Raw genomic sequence first — 14,795 nt, forward strand, 5'->3', positions numbered from 1 at the left:
CTATACCATGCATCGTCATATGGAGAGGTGGCACCAATTAATTATAGTGCTGCATAAAAGAGAGATTTGGAGGAGAACCCCTGACCTGCTAGTACATTCATCAAAGAAGTGGCACTGAGAGCTTCAGAGGCAAGGGAAACGGTCCCAAATATTTAGAAGAACTTTGGAAAGATTAAAATGACATGTTTAGATTGTGGCAAATTAATTTCATGTGGACAGATGAGTGTTACTCTAATAAATACAGCATATGAACATCATCATAGTCGATGGTTGGTAGAGACATTTTGACTATATCCTGGACCTGCCCGTCCTCGCCCAAAATGGCGCCGGAATAAATGGGACTCGTAACTCCTTGTTGTGTACTGGTTGCAGAACCTTGAAATCACGAGATACGTATGCAGTTTTGAAGCACATGGCGGGCGGGGACGAGAATTGATTGAATATTTCGACATCCCTATTGATATTAAGTTCTGATGTGTTATTGATTACTGTACTGTTGAAAGTTCGAATTAACGTCACCCATGGTACTTGCCCGCAAATGTATATCTAGATAATTTTATTGTAACTGGCTGTGAGAAGTTGGCCTGATGTGCAGTGTTCACTATTCTAGTGATCACTATATATCAGGCCAACTTCTCACATTGGTGAGCAGCGGTTGGGATTTGAGCTTGCTGTTGTTTTACCACACATATCCTAAGAATATCTTGTGAAAGATCACATAAGTACTAAAGGTACATATAACTTAGCTTAGAATACTCTGAGTTCTACTGAACCAGCTGTTGTAGCTCCTAGGGCCTAGCACACCCTAAACTACAACTCTAGCAAGGGATCAGTAGGCAAACATATAGTGTAGGTAAGTGCACCACTTACACCTCACTAGAAAAGCATGTCTACCCAGGGAGAATCTACTGAGACTCCCCTGGTCAGTGTTGACCCTCCACAGGTCACTTCAAGATATGCAGCTCTCAGTTTCCAGGAGATGAGACAAATCTGTGTCTCCAGAAAACTGAAGCAGGGGTCTAACCCCACCATTCCCTTTTTAATAGGTCTCTTAGAGACTTATGATGCGAGAAAGCTTTCTCAGCTAGATGGGAATATGCCAGCCTTAGAGGGTACCTCTGGGGATCCAGACCTCCCCAACATTGCCAATGCAGTTGAGGAGGAGGATCAGGGGAACTCTCTGGGGACGAGGTAGACAAAGGTCTTGAGGTAGTCAGAAGGCTAACTAGGGCCAACTTAGACTTGCTTGGGCTAGGATCTGGGGGACCCCCAGTACTGACCCTAAGTAGGCCTAACCTTGGAGTTAGGAGAGATAGATCTCTTTCTAGGGACTCCAATAGATCTCTGCACTCTAATGCCTCTTCTCAGAGGAGAAGGAACTCTCCCCAGAGGAGATTAACTTCCCCTCAGAGAATGGAGCATGAAGCTAGGATGAGACAGGCTACGCTGAGGATTGAAAGGGAAGAAATTGCCCTGGCCAAAGAGAAGCTTGCCTTGGCAAGAGAGCAGCAGATGAGTGGGTTAGCTCCCACTGGTGGTAGCAATCTCCCAAGAGATAAAGAGAAGGGTTTAGATACTAAACACCTGACTAAGATAGTGCCCCCCTTTAAACAAGGGGATGACATCCAGAAATGGATGGCTGCTTTGGAGAGGGCCTGCACTGTGCAGTGCATTCCCCAGAGTCAGTGGGCAGCTATACTGTGGCTCTCCTTTGATGGTAAAGGTAGAGATAAGCTCCTCACTACAAGAGTGGAGGATGCTAATGATTACCAGGTCCTGAAAAATGCACTGGTTGATGGGTTTGGCTTAACCACTGAGCAGTACAGGTTGCTGTTCAGAGACACCCAGAAAACTCAGTCTCAGGACTGGTCTGACTTTGTTGATTGTACCACTAAGGCTTTGGAAGGCTGGCTACTGGGTAGCAAGGTTACTGACTTCACAGGATTGTATAATCTTATTATGAGAGAGCAGGTCTTAAATAATTGTCAGAACCAGTTATTACACCAGCACCTGGTAGACTCTGATCTGACCTCTCCACAAGAATTGGGTAAGAGGGCAGACAAATGGGTCAGAACCAGGATTAGTCCCAAGAACCAAGGTGGTGACCAGAAAAAGGAATCAACCAAGCCTCAAGAGAAGGGTGGGAATAAATCTACAGATCAAACCACATCAGGGCCCCAAAAATCCTCTGAGGGGGGTGGGTCCCAGAATCCCACCGCTGCCACCAATGTGAGAAGTTGGCCTGATGTGCAGTGTTCACTATTCTAGTGATCACTATATATCAGTCCAAACAACCCTTATTGATGATTGGTTGTAAGTCAACCTTATAGACCAGCTATCCTAGTAGCATGGATACGAGCAGTCTAAGGCTAAGACTCTAGAGGGCGTGTTAAGCCAGCTGTTTTACCATCACATTACCCCTTGAACACCCAGTGAAAGGACACCACACAAGTGTTATGAAAATAAACAATGTATTTATTAGAATCACAACAACCCTGTACTCTTTATGAGGACAGGGTGCTAAGCACACAACAAAACTCTTATGAAAATACTTAAGTTAGCACGTTATACACAAATGCCCGAGGGGCACGAAAAACCATATACTCTAAAAGTGGAATGCAAATTACTAGCAGGTAAGTAACGATTCTCAGAGGCTTTGGGATCGCTAGGACTGGACTACTGAACCTTTAGATTACTAGCAGGAGGCCTAGGGAACTCGGGTGCAGAGTGTGCACTCTCACGCGGGATGCGGGACAAAGTCTATGGAAGCTAGAATTCACAAAGTTAGTGTTCACGGGCGAACCCGACCTGGTAGGGAGAAAACGACAGTGGATCCTGACCCTTGAATAGTGAGGCTATGCTGGGACACCGAAGTGCCGAAGTTACCTAGCCCAGGGGCTGTAGCTGCATAGGTCTGAAAAGACGTCGGGAATCCTCGTGCCGGACCAGGAGCCTGGAAGAAGGAAGTTGCTGGCAGGCGACCAGTGAAGAAAAGTTCGATGGATCCAAGCCTGGATCAAGGAAGAAGAAAACCTGAAAGCAGAGGGGACCAAGTTCTTGAATCACTAGCCAGTGATTAAGTGGGCACCAGGATGGCACCGGGCGAAGTCACCGCAGTCAGGTGAGTGGGCGCTGCTGGGCTCTGCAGTCTCTCGGACCAGGAGGCGTTGTCGGCGACCAGGATGGAGGTGCGAGCTGTCCCACGAAGGTTCTTGCTGTCGACGTCGCTGGACCCAGGATTGGGCAACAAGTCTTGGCAAATGCAAGGCCCACGCGGTGGACCTAAAATGGCGTCTTAGCCGGACCAGGAGGGTCCAGGGTACTTCTCCGATGGAGGGAAGCAAGGGCCAGTCTGGAGCAACCAGACTAGCAGCAGTATTGTTGTCGGGCGTCGTTCGGAAGGCCACAAGCCAGCGGGCTAGTAGCCAAACAACGCGGTGAGCAGCAAAAAGCAGAAGGGCCCCACGCCGATCGTGGAGATGCTGGGGGGCTGCTCTTCGGTGCTGGAGCTGCTCAGGGTGGGGGCTTCTCGGACCCCAAAGCACTCACCAGGAAATTACTCGGTGGGCTTGCTGTGCAGAAGTCGTGCAGTCTTGGCGATGGCCGGTCCCTCGAGGTCTCGTCGCACCCACGGTTCTCAGCTGTGCTGTAGAGGTGGGTAGAGGTCAGAGGTGCCAGGGAAGCCGGGTCTCGTCGAGCTGGGCAGTCGGATTCCGGAGGAAGGACGTGCAGCAGACCGCAGTGTTCTTGGATGGTGCCTGCGGATGCAGGGTGACTACTCCTTAGCCACAAGGGAGAATCTTGAGGAAGAAATCGTGAAGTCCTTTCGTGGAAAGTGGTATCTTGATTCCAAAGATTATCTGATTTGGAAGGGGGCCAGTCCCTACCTTTATCTGGGAACAGGGGGCTGGCACGAGACTAAGTCCTGCCCTAGGGGTGGGACCAGTAATTTCCTGGTGAGTGCTTTGGGGTCCGAGAAGCCGCCACCCTGAGCAGCTCCAGCACCGAAGAGCAGCCCCCCAGCATCTCCACGATCGGCGTGGGGCCCTTCTGCTTTTTGCTGCTCACCGCGTTGTTTGGCTACTAGCCCGCTGGCTTGTGGCCTTCCGAACGATGCCCGACGACAATACTGCTGCTAGTCTGGTTGCTCCAGACTGGCCCTTGCTTCCCTCCATCGGAGAAGTACCCTGGACCCTCCTGGTCCGGCTAAGACGCCATTTTAGGTCCACCGCGTGGGCCTTGCATTTGCCAAGACTTGTTGCCCAATCCTGGGTCCAGCGACATCGACAGCAAGAACCTTCGTGGGACAGCTCGCACCTCCATCCTGGTCGCCGACAACGCCTCCTGGTCCGAGAGACTGCAGAGCCCAGCAGCGCCCACTCACCTGACTGCGGTGACTTCGCCCGGTGCCATCCTGGTGCCCACTTAATCACTGGCTAGTGATTCAAGAACTTGGTCCCCTCTGCTTTCAGGTTTTCTTCTTCCTTGATCCAGGCTTGGATCCATCGAACTTTTCTTCACTGGTCGCCTGCCAGCAACTTCCTTCTTCCAGGCTCCTGGTCCGGCACGAGGATTCCCGACGTCTTTTCAGACCTATGCAGCTGCAGCCCCTGGGCTAGGTAACTTCGGCACTTCGGTGTCCCAGCATAGCCTCACTATTCAAGGGTCAGGATCCACTGTCGTTTTCTCCCTACCAGGTCGGGTTCGCCCGTGAACACTAACTTTGTGAATTCTAGCTTCCATAGACTTTGTCCCGCATCCCGCGTGAGAGTGCACACTCTGCACCCGAGTTCCCTAGGCCTCCTGCTAGTAATCTAAAGGTTCAGTAGTCCAGTCCTAGCGATCCCAAAGCCTCTGAGAATCGTTACTTACCTGCTAGTAATTCGCATTCCACTTTTAGAGTATATGGTTTTTCGTGCCCCTCGGGCATTTGTGTATAACGTGCTAACTTAAGTATTTTCATAAGAGTTTTGTTGTGTGCTTAGCACCCTGTCCTCATAAAGAGTACAGGGTTGTTGTGATTCTAATAAATACATTGTTTATTTTCATAACACTTGTGTGGTGTCCTTTCACTGGGTGTTCAAGGGGTAATGTGATGGTAAAACAGCTGGCTTAACACGCCCTCTAGAGTCTTAGCCGTAGACTGCTCGTATCCATGCTACTAGGATAGCTGGTCTATAAGGTTGACTTACAACCAATCATCAATAAGGGTTGTTTGGACTGATATATAGTGATCACTAGAATAGTGAACACTGCACATCAGGCCAACTTCTCACACTGGCCCTGTCGTATTTTAATTATAAAATGTACGTCCACCGATTCCGTAACTGTTAGACACCTTAGTTCTTGCAACCTAATGGCCCGCCCGTTACGTTCCTCTACAGTGTAAATGTCTATTCATCATATACGATTACAGTTTGCTCCGTGGCAGGCCCACGTGGTTATAGGCTCGTATTTGTATAATGAAATTTTCACAATAAAGGTTTTTAAAAGAAAACATGGTAGTAGTATATACATTGGTAAAGTTTTTAATAATAGTCACTGTTTTAGAATCATTAAAAGGCAAGTGAAATAAAGCAGACCAATTACATGAAGGGTAAAAGGTATAATACGAAGGAACGCAGTAAAGATAAATGGTCAAGGGCTGTTGTGTTTTCTATTCCTGCAACATAAAGTGATCGATAAGAATCTCATATTCAGGCGTATCGGCGACTAAGACAGCAGGTCGACCCTCTTTTGCTCAACGGCTCCGTCATGGGACGAAGAAACGCTCTTTTTCTCGAAAAAAGAATATATTTTACTTGCAGGACAGTTGTAAAATTTCCGGGAAAGTACATTAGCCTGGAACATTATAACATATATTTAAGAAAAAATAATGTTCGGAAGTAATGAAAAGCATAATTTTTAGGTCATATGACCAAGCCTTTCATCATTACAATAAGAAAAGTAAAATGAACCAATGAAAAGTTTTATTAACAAGTCACATGACTTGTTATGCTTACGTTACGCGCTGCGCGCCCCGGATGACTTCCGGATGCGCTAACGCGGCGCGTCATATGACGCATTACGCGACAACGCAGGTCCAGAATATAGTCAAAATGTCTCCACCAACCAGCGGTCGGAACACAACCCCTTTCAGCAGGCTAAATAGTTCTGTTAAATGACAACAGAAGGGACAGGCAACAAGAACCATCAGTCAAAGAGGGGAGGGCTAGTTCTTCTCTACCGGGTTACATTGGGGCGCTACCGGAACTGATCGAATTGGTAGTCTACAGTGTTTCTGGATGTTTCAGACTGAAGCTGGGGTTAGCATGAGAGCAGCACCATTTCGTAGCTCCGTCGTGGCCATTCCGCAACCAATCATGGCAGCCGCTCTTTATCGTTATTTTGGGCGGGGTGGGTGGCGGAGCCGAGCTGTTTTGCAGCCATCATTGTGTGGAGTTCAGTTCATCTCACTAGTTTTGTATTTGTCATGAGGGGTTGTTCCTAATGTTTCTATTTTAGCGAGGTCAAAAAGAAATCCCATTAGTGGCCTACTGATTTTGCTTGATTCCTTTTCTTTTTTTTTACACGATTTTTCGTTATCTGCAAAGACTAAACAGAGTATTGCGACTCTGTGTTTGTTTGTAAATAGAGAATGAACCAAAGAGAACTAATTCTAAAACAGTAAATACTTGGATAACAATCAATCAAATGGAGAGAGAAGCAGGCACGACGGATTACAACGGGGGCAAAGGCCTGCGTTAACTACCTTTCACTATCTGCAAAGAGAGAGTACTCCTAATAGAAATGAGGGGGGGGCACCATTCAAAGCAGATCAGTGTGCATAAACACGAAAATGTTTTCACTTACCACGTACTTGACATTCGACAGCTTATGATATTTGCTATTAAAAAACCATTGAAATTCACTGAAAAAACCATAGGTTATAGACCATATATAGTTAGGAATTAGCATTTACAAAACCTTCAAAATTCACTGAAAAAACCATAGGTTATAGACCATATATAGTTAGGAATTAGCATTTAAAAAACCTTATTTTACTCACACAAAACCATTGAAATTCCATATATAGTTAGTTGCACTAACTATATATCGCGCACCCGCAATCCACTGCTGATCATGTCACATATTACATCATTCATGACATGGTCAGTGACATCACTGATGACATCACTGATGACATCTCAAATGACATCACTGATGACATCACTGATGACATCTCAAATAACATCACTGATGACATCACTGATGACATCTCAAATGACATCACTGATGACATCACTGATGACATCTCATTTGACATTACTGATCACATCACTGATGACATCATTCATGTGATAATACGATGAACCTCTTCAGACTCTAATATAACCTTAGATACACTCAGTGTAAACAGACACTCATAGACTGTCACTCATCCATGGAGTTACTCAGACACTTAGTCAGTCATGCAAAGAATCAATCACACCTCCATTTCCTCAACTATACAGTTATACACACCTTACTTATTCAAACATATACTAAAACATATTTACTCACTTATACAATCCTGGATACAAGTTCACAATGATCCATACAGCCACTCACACATTCACTGGCTCTTATGCACAGTTATTTATATATGTCAACTCTCACATGTACTGTGTTTTACATATGTACTTACTTTGACATGTAGCACTGAGATATCCATTCACTCACCAATACACTCATGCACACAGTCAACCGCCCATACAGCTGTTTCCACATGCACTTTTGAACCCATACATCTAGTCAATCAACTGCTCACACATCTATGCAGAGAGTCATACACCTCCCAGCCACCCACACACACACTCAGTCTCCCATACAAATGCTTGGGCAACCAATCAATAACCCATACAGTTAATCATATAGCTAATGATCAACACATGCAGCAGTTTACAGAACAACAGACATAATGATGCACAAATTAAGACAGTTTAGTCACTAACCCATGCACTCAGTGAGACACATTTAATCAGTCACTCATACAGTCAGCCATGCCCCTACTAAATCCTTCATCAAGACACTTATACATCCACTCATTCTTCAATATGTAAGACATATTTTAACTTTACAGAATTATACAGTCACTGGATGTAGTCATCAGTGATGTCATTTGAGATGTCATCAGTGATGTCATCAGTGATGTCATTTGAGATGTCATCAGTGATGTCATCAGTGATGTCACTGACCATGTCATGAATGATGTAATATGTGACATGATCAGCAGTGGATTGCGGGTGCGCGATATATAGTTAGTGCAACTAACTATATATGGAATTTCAATGGTTTTGTGTGAGTAAAATAAGGTTTTTTAAATGCTAATTCCTAACTATATATGGTCTATAACCTATGGTTTTTTCAGTGAATATATATATATATTCACTGAAAAAACCATAGGTTATAGACCATATATAGTTAGGAATTAGCATTTACAAAACCTTGAAAATTCACTGAAAAAACCATAGGTTATAGACCATATATAGTTAGGAATTAGCATTTAAAAAACCTTATTTTACTCACACAAAACCATTGAAATTCCATATATAGTTAGTTGCACTAACTATATATTGCGCACCCGCAATCCACTGCTGATCATGTCACATATTACATCATTCATGACATGGTCAGTGACATCACTGATGACATCACTGATGACATCTCAAATGACATCACTGATGACATCACTGATGACATCATCCAGTGACTGTGTGTTTCTGTAAAGTTTAAATATGTTTTAGATATTGAAGAATGAGTAGATGTATAACTGTCTGGACGAAGGATTTAGTAGGTGCATGACTGAATGTATGAGTGAGTGATTAAATGTGTCTCACTGAGTGCATGGGTTAGTGACTAAACTGTCTTAATTTGTGCATCATTATGTCTGTTGTTCTGTAAACTACTGCATGTGTTGATCAGTAGCTATATGATTAACTATATGGGTTATTGATTGATTGTCCAAGTATTTGTATGGGAGACTGAGTGTGTGTGTGGCTGGCTGGGAGGTGTGTGACTCTGTGCAGATCAATGTGTACTTGTATCAATGATTGTATAAGAAAGTAAGTCTGTGTTACTATATGTTTGAAAATGTAAGGTGCTCTATGTTTAACTGTATAGACAAGAAAATGGAAGTGTGATTGATTCTTTACAGGACTGACTAGGTGTGTGAGTAACTCCATGGATGAGTGGCAGAGTGTGAGTGTCTGTATAGGTGTATGAGTGCATATGATAGTGTTGTAAAGATGAGTGATTGTATGTATGAATGATTGTATGGGTGAATGAGTGAATGTGTGTGTAGACGTAGGAATCAGTGAGTACGTATGTAGTAACTAGTATTGGTGTGTCAATGGTTTCAAAAATTATACTCTGTATTTAACACTGGGTGAAACAGAGGTTATATTAAAATGTGAGGAGATGCATTGTATTGTCACATGAATGATATCATCAGTGATGTGGTCATTGATGTCAAATGAGATGTCATCAGTGATGTCATCAGTGATGTCATTTGAGATGTCATCAGTGATGTCATCAGTGATGTCACTGACCATGTCATGAATGATGTAATATGTGACATGATCAGCAGTGGATTGCGGGTGCGCAATATATAGTTAGTGCAACTAACTATATATGGAATTTCAATGGTTTTGTGTGAGTAAAATAAGGTTTTTTAAATGCTAATTCCTAACTATATATGGTCTATAACCTATGGTTTTTTCAGTGAATTTTCAAGGTTTTGTAAATGCTAATTCCTAACTATATATGGGCTATAACCTATGGTTTTTTCAGTGAATTTCAATGGTTTTTTAATAGCAAATATCATAAGCTGTCAAATGTCAAGTACGTGGTAAGTGAAAACATTTTCGTGTTTATGCACACTGATCTGCTTTGAATGGTGCCCCCCCCCCCTCATTTCTATTAGGAGTACTCTCTCTTTGCAGATAGTGAAAGGTAGTTAACGCAGGCCTTTGCCCCCGTTGTAATCCGTCGTGCCTGCTTCTCTCTCCATTTGATTGATTGTTATCCAAGTATTTACTGTTTTAGAATTAGTTCTCTTTGGTTCATTCTCTATTTACAAACAAACACAGAGTCGCAATACTCTGTTTAGTCTTTGCAGATAACGAAAAATCGTGTAAAAAAAAAGAAAAGGAATCGAGCAAAATCAGTAGGCCACTAATGGGATCTCTTTTTGACCTCGCTAAAATAGAAACATTAGGAACAACCCCTCATGACAAATACAAAACTAGTGAGATGAACTGAACTCCACACAATGATGGCTGCAAAACAGCTCGGCTCCGCCACCCACCCCGCCCAAAATAACGATAAAAAGCGGCTGCCATGATTGGTTGCGGAATGGCCACAACGGAGCTACGAAATGGTGCTGCTCTCATGCTAACCCCAGCTTCGGTCTGAAACATCCAGAAACACTGTAGACTACCAATTCGATCAGTTCCGGTAGCGCCCCAATGTAACCCGGTAGAGAAGAACTAGCCCTCCCCTCTTTGACTGATGGTTCTTGTTGCCTGTCCCTTCTGTTGTCATTTAACAGAACTATTTAGCCTGCTGAAAGGGGTTGTGTTTCGACCGCTGGTTGGTGGAGACATTTTGACTATATTCTGGACCTGCGTTGTCGCGTAATGCGTCATATGACGCGCCGCGTTAGCGCATCCGGAAGTCATCCGGGGCGCGCAGCGCGTAACGTAAGCATAACAAGTCATGTGACTTGTTAATAAAACTTTTCATTGGTTCATTTTACTTTTCTTATTCTAATGATGAAAGCCTTGGTCATATCACCTAAAAATTACGCTTTTAATTACTTCCGAACATTATTTTCTCTTAAATATATGTTATAATGTTCCAGGCTAATGTACTTTCCCGGAAATTTTACAACTGTCCTGCAAGTAAAATATATTCTTTTTTCGAGAAAAAGAGCGTTTCTTCGTCCCATGACGGAGCCGTTGAGCAAAAGAGGGTCGACCTGCTGTCTTAGTCGCCGATACGCCTGAATATGAGATTCTTATCGATCACTTTATGTTGCAGGAATAGAAAACACAACAGCCCTTGACCATTTATCTTTACTGCGTTCCTTCGTATTATACCTTTTACCCTTCATGTAATTGGTCTGCTTTATTTCACTTGCCTTTTAATGATTCTAAAACAGTGACTATTATTAAAAACTTTACCAATGTATACACTACTACCATGTTTTCTTTTAAAAACCTTTATTGTGAAAATTTCATTATACAAATACGAGCCTATAACCACGTGGGCCTGCCACGGAGCAAACTGTAATCGTATATGATGAATAGACATTTACACTGTAGAGGAACGTAACGGGCGGGCCATTAGGTTGCAAAAACTAAGGTGTCTAACAGTTACGGAATCGGTGGACGTACATTTTATAATTAAAATACGACAGGGCCAGTTACAATAAAATTATCTAGATATACATTTGCGGGCAAGTACCATGGGTGACGTTAATTCGAATTTTCAACAGTACAGTAATCAATAACACATCAGAACTTAATATCAATAGGGATGTCGAAATATTCAATCAATTCTCGTCCCCGCCCGCCATGTGCTTCAAAACTGCATACGTATCTCGTGATTTCAAGGTTCTGCAACCAGTACACAACAAGGAGTTACGAGTCCCATTTATTCCGGCGCCATTTTGGGCGAGGACGGGCAGGTCCAGGATATAGTCAAAATGTCTCTACCAACCATCGACTATGATGATGTTCATATGCTGTATTTATTAGAGTAACACTCATCTGCCCACATGAAATTAATTTACCACAATCTAAACATGTCATTTTAATCTTTCCAAAGTTCTTCTAAATATTTGGGACCGTTTCCCTTGCCTCTGAAGCTCTCAGTGCCACTTCTTTGATGAATGTACTAGCAGGTCAGGGGTTCTCCTCCAAATCTCTCTTTTATGCAGCACTATAATTAATTGGTGCCACCTCTCCATATGACGATGCATGGTATAGTTACCACAACTATATATTTTTTCGGTTCCTCTGGAGAGTTCATCGTGGCAGATGAAGCGTGTAACATACCGGGCATTTACCTTTTTTTGCATGTACAGGAAAGGAAAAAAAAATCGAGCGTTCGAGTTCTTAGGTGTCCCAGGGCCATTTTAGTGGACCAGGCCCAAATCCAAAGAACAGCTATCTCACAGGCTAATGGGGCGACCCACGCCGAGTTTCAGCATTGTAGGATGACCACACAAGTACAGCAACTTGCTAGACATCACCTCGGTGCCATCCGGATCTCGGCGCCCCACTGCAGATGAAGTGCCTCTCAACTATGAAACCACCACGGTGACATCCGGATCTTGGCGCGTTGTGCTGCCTTCGGCCTATTCGCACATCGGTCCGCTACTGACGCCATCTCACAGGCTAATGGGGTGACCCACGCCGAGTTTCAGCATTGTAGGATGACCACACCAACTTGCTAGACATCACCTCGGTGCCATCCGAATCTTGGCATCTCAACGCCTAGTGGTATCTTCCATACAGAAAATATTGTTACGCTGCCTTTGGCCCCATTCGCACATCAGTCCGCAACTTAGACATCACCTCGATGCCATCCGGATCTTGGCATCTCAGCGCCTTGTGGTGTCAGTCAGAAAATATTGTTGCGCTGCCTTTGGCCCCATTCGCACATCAGTCCGCTACTGACACCATCTCACAGGCCAATAGGGCGCCCCACGCCGACTTTTACCATTGTACGATGGCCACACCAGTGGCACAACTTGCTAGACATCACCTCGGTGCCATCCGAATCTTGGCATCTCAACGCCTAGTGGTATCTTCCATACAGAAAATCTTGTTACGCTACCTTTGGCCCCATTCGCACATCGGTCCGCAACTTAGACATCACCTCGGTGCCATCCGGATCTTGGCATCTCAGCGCCTTGTGGTGTATTCTCTTCAGAAAATTTTGTTGAGCTGCCTTTGGCCCCATTCGCACATCGGTCCGCAACTTACACATCACCTCGGTGCCATCCGGATCTTGGCATCTCAGCGCCTTGTGGTGTCTTCTACTCCGAAAATATAGTAGAAAATATTGTTGCGCTGCCTTTGGCCCCATTCACACATCAGTCCGCTACTGACACCATCTCACAGGCCAACAGGGCGCCCCACGCCGACTTTTACCATTGTACGATGGCCACACCAGTGCCACAACTTGCTAGACACCACCTCGGTGCCATCCGGATCTTGGCATCTCAGCGCCTTGTGGTGTCTTCAAATCAGAAAATATTGTTGCGCTGCCTTTGGCCCCATTCGCACATCGGTCCGCTACTGACGCCATCTCACAGGCCAACGGGGCGCCCCACGCCGACTTTCAGCATTGTAGGATGGCCACACCAGTGCGGCAACTTACTAGACACCACCTCGGTGCCATCCGGATCTTGGCGCGTTGTGCTGCCTTCGGCCTATTCGCACATCGGTCAGCTACTGACGCAAACTCACAGGCCAACGGGGCGCCCCACGCCGACTTTCAGCATTGTTGGATAGCCACACCAGTGCGGCAACTTACTAGACACCACCTCGGTGCCATCCGGATCTTGGCGCGTTGTGCTGCCTTCGGCCTATTCGCACATCGGTCCGCTACTGACGCAAACTCACAGGCCAACGGGGCGCCCCACGCCGACTTTCAGCATTGTAGGATGGCCACACCAGTGCTGCAACTTGCTGGACACCACCTCGGTGCCATCCGGATCTTGGCGCGTTGTGTTGCCTTCGGCCTATTCGCACATCGGTCCGCTACTGACGCCGCCTCACGTGCCAACGTATTTTCTCCGCATTTTATACCCTATGCCGCATAACAGGTCATGTGACTTGTTTATAAAACTTTTCATTGGTTCATTTTACTTTTGGTTTCCTAATGATGGAAGGCATGATCATGTGACCTAAAAACAACACTTTTCATAGGATGAAAACTTTTTTTTTTTCCCAAACGATGAAAGCCCCACCTTGTTTCTGGATGTTTCAGACTGAAGCTGGCGTCAGCATGAAAGCACCACCATCTCGTGGCTCCGTCGTGGTCATTCCGCGAGCAATCATGGCAGCCGCTCCCCACCAGAAGCCTGCAGGAGTCGGAGCCCCCAAAACTTTTGATGAATTCTCAAGGCGGAGGGGACGCTTTCGAGAATGGGGTCCAAGACCTAGCAGACAAGCGTCCGATTTCCAAGGTGTCCCAGGGCCATTTCAGTGGACCAGGCCCAAAAAGGAAACAGCCTGCCGCCATTTTGAGAGTCCTGTGACAGCCGCCTATCGCTGCACCGCAAGAGTGGGCGCAACTCAGCTGAATTGCGGCTTTTGACACAGTGGACCAAAAACGGACGGAATGGCAACTGAAACGGTAAAGGGGCGCCCCACTACAACAGATGACACTCCACCTGGAGAGGCCCGTTCACGCCGCCTCCCCCGGGGCGCTCCACGCCGTTATTCGGAGCAGCATTGTAGGATACCAAAACCAGTGCGGCAACTTACTGGACATCACCTTGGTGCCATCGTTCTGCTGCCTTGGAACTATTCGCGCAACAGTTTGCTACTGATGACCCACCCCCCGCGACGCCCCATGCCGTTATTTGCTGGGTGGCAACTTACTAGACATCACTTTCGTGTCATCTAGATTTCGGCGCGTTCTGCTGCCTTGGAACTATTCGCACAACAGTTTGCTACTGATGACCCACCCCCCGCGACGCCCCACGCCGGAAATCTGGACGTTGTGCTGCGTTGGGACTATTCGCACAGCCGACCGCT

At 45.5% G+C, this 14,795-nt stretch overlaps 1 protein-coding gene across 1 annotated transcript in view; it reads left to right on the forward strand.

Moving 5' to 3' along the window:
- LOC144762972 (fucolectin-1-like) overlaps window positions 1–14,795 on the forward strand; it is a gene marked incomplete at its 3' end in the record, with an annotated part of 705,880 nt that overhangs the window by 272,564 nt on the left and 418,521 nt on the right. The gene's annotated exons all lie outside the window — the stretch shown is intronic.

The sequence above is a fragment of the Lissotriton helveticus genome, chromosome 6, assembly GCF_964261635.1.
Source record: "Lissotriton helveticus chromosome 6, aLisHel1.1, whole genome shotgun sequence".
In the NCBI taxonomy this organism is placed as follows: Eukaryota; Metazoa; Chordata; class Amphibia; order Caudata; family Salamandridae; genus Lissotriton; species Lissotriton helveticus.